Raw genomic sequence first — 2,784 nt, 5'->3', positions numbered from 1 at the left:
TTCCTGAGCTCTTACAAAATACTGGTCTGTGAAGTCTACATTAATAATGATAAATATCTCTATTTGAAAAGTGTGAAGAGCTCTTAAAAATTAAAGTGGTTACTGTGCCCGATTTCAGTACATACGACAGGTTTTGCGTCAATAATCAGGTATCTGCACAGCTCGCCTGGCTGTTTGCAACCAATTGATGCGTTTCGTTCTCGGCAGAAATGTTTACATCACGTCTAAGGTCGAGAGACGGTCTGATCGTGCGACAGATCCAGTCAGTGTCGCAGGTCGGCAGGTATTGCCCAATCAGGGCGCGAGTTAATTGTGTGACGCTTTTATATATATTTGTAGTTTTGGCATAGTTAGGTCGAGTCAGAAAGGTAGGCGCGGTCGGTAAGATGGGACACAACTGTATTAGACAGACCGAGTGTAGCCATGGAAAAGGCAGGCAAAAGCAGCAAGAAAGAAAACGGACGGACAGGTTACAAGGTTAGGGAGCGGTACTAGCGCTCTGGGCGCCCGCTCCGCGGACGCTAGGGCATGGTTGGTTGGTGTAGAGAGGGGCGACCACCTCCGCTGCGCTGCAGTGGGCTTAGAATTTCTACTTGGACCACAGCTACATATAATATAAGTATGCTGTGATCTACTTATGCTACGTTCCAAAACAACACCGCACACAGTATCTATAGTGCTCACATGTTATGGTAGACATGACCAGGGTTTATCGTGATGTGCAAGATGAGCACCATCTTAGCCGGGAGGGTTTTGTCTATAATCTCATTTGAGCGCATAGCTCCCAAAATGTCACGAATCGGAGGCGCGCGTGGTTGCAACGCTAATATATGCTGTACGGAAGACGGGTCAGTATCAATGATGCTACGAAATATGCGTAGATCGGTGAGGAATCCCAGTGTAGCTGGAGTAAAAACGCCTACTCAAACATATTACCCATCTGCACGTCATCGCCGTGAGGCAGTCGACACATATCATCGATTGCGACGGTCTAATAGAGCAATGTTAATCAGCTGCGCGCGCGAAGTATCTTTTAGGATAGGTAGATTTTGCCGATGGTCGCCACAAACATCAATATTATGCTTTGAAATTATTCTGCTGAGCTGTTTGTGATGTTACTGAAGGGTATTTCCACTATCTTCCGCATGCATTTATCTTACTTGCATAGCTGACGTACTTTCTGACTTATTTGTATTTCTACTGACTGACAGAGTGGCATAAATCCTTTCCGACTGACATTATACTGGGTCCGATATATACGACAAACATACGAAGATATATGGCTGTAGGCAGAGTATCAGATCGTAGTGATGCTTAGACTTGATTTGAATAATAGTTCGTGTACATTAGATGGAGTACTTTCGCTGCCTACTTATCCGCTCGGCGTGCTATTGATGTGTCCGTGCATATATCGCAAGGTCGTTAATGAGTGTATTTGCCACGCGCTCGTGATAGTTCAACCTATGCGTGGGGTCACTGTTTCTTTATCGGTACTTTTGCATCGTGGTGCTAGCTTTCTGCGCATACGCTTCTGATGGATCACCCAAGCGCGCCACTAACTGGACGTAGGTCATAACCGCGATGATACAGGCAAGCTGACCGCGCGCATGTAGGTAGTAGTCAACGCGAAATATGCGCGCGGCGGGTACATCTAATAATCATTCGCGACTCAACCGCACTCTGTTCTCGACCATTATACACAGGAAACTAAAGTACAGTACTGCGTACAGGCACATCGACTTGCGACGACACCTGTATGGTCAACACTACCATAGACGTGCTTGTGTCTATGTCGACAGCAACTTATTGGTCGGTGCATAGTGCTCACTCTATACTGAAGCTTACATTCGTGAGCGCACATTAATGAAATATACGCTGTGAGCGTTGGTGGTACAGATAGCATGGTTTTGCGTGTGCCCACGTGAGCGAGTGTACGTGCCATCTACGGTGACGCGTATGCGGATAGGAACCACCAACTTGCAGCGGTGCACAGTTGATTCCATGTCTTATTATATTTTGAAGCGCGCTACGCTCTATAGGCGCGTCAACACGCTTGGTAGCGCCACAGTCCGCTTACAGTATGTGCGACCCCAAGCCTTGCACCGTCAGCCAGTATACAAACCTATGCGGGGTAAGGGGCTAAAAGGGTATACTTACCAATTACTTGCTCTTCTGCTGCTTCTTTTGCTCAATGTACCTGACGTTTCGGGCGGTCAGCTTGCGAGGGCGGCTGTGTCTATTTTTCTTCTTGAGGTACCAGTCAGGGCCCATCACCTTCTCGACGTTTGGCAGGCTTTCCTGGCGGCGCAATTCGGCCGGATTAGGTGGTGGAGGCTTTTCCTCCCAGAACTTAACCGCTTTTGGGCCGTTCTTGCAGGCAATACAGTGCCGTACGCTGTTCCGTCCGCTGATTGTACGGAATGCGTAACCGTACTGCAGCTTCCCGCAGCCGACGCAGCGCGCCCGTGCATCCGTCGTAGACCGCTGCGGGTTCAGCAGAAGTGGGTCAATCTTCACCTCGCATTGCTTGCACGTAGGGCCCACCAGTTTGCAAACTGTGAGTATGTTAGCAAAATATATTGTTTTAACCAATTACTTTCGTCCAAATATTAGCCAATAGCACGGTAATAAAAGGCTGATATTTATTATTAGACAAAAATGTAAAATGTTTTATATTAATAATATTTGGCTTATCTTTAATATATTATTATCAGATTTCCAAACAAATACACGCTACTCTGCTCTCTCTAACATACTTAAACCAAGTCTAATTCGCGCTATTCT

Source organism: Phytophthora infestans, genomic scaffold (genome assembly GCF_000142945.1).
Source record: "Phytophthora infestans T30-4 supercont1.22 genomic scaffold, whole genome shotgun sequence".
Taxonomy (NCBI): Eukaryota; Oomycota; class Peronosporomycetes; order Peronosporales; family Peronosporaceae; genus Phytophthora; species Phytophthora infestans.
The sequence above is the reverse complement of the archived record's forward strand: the minus strand, read 5'-3'. Positions refer to the sequence as shown.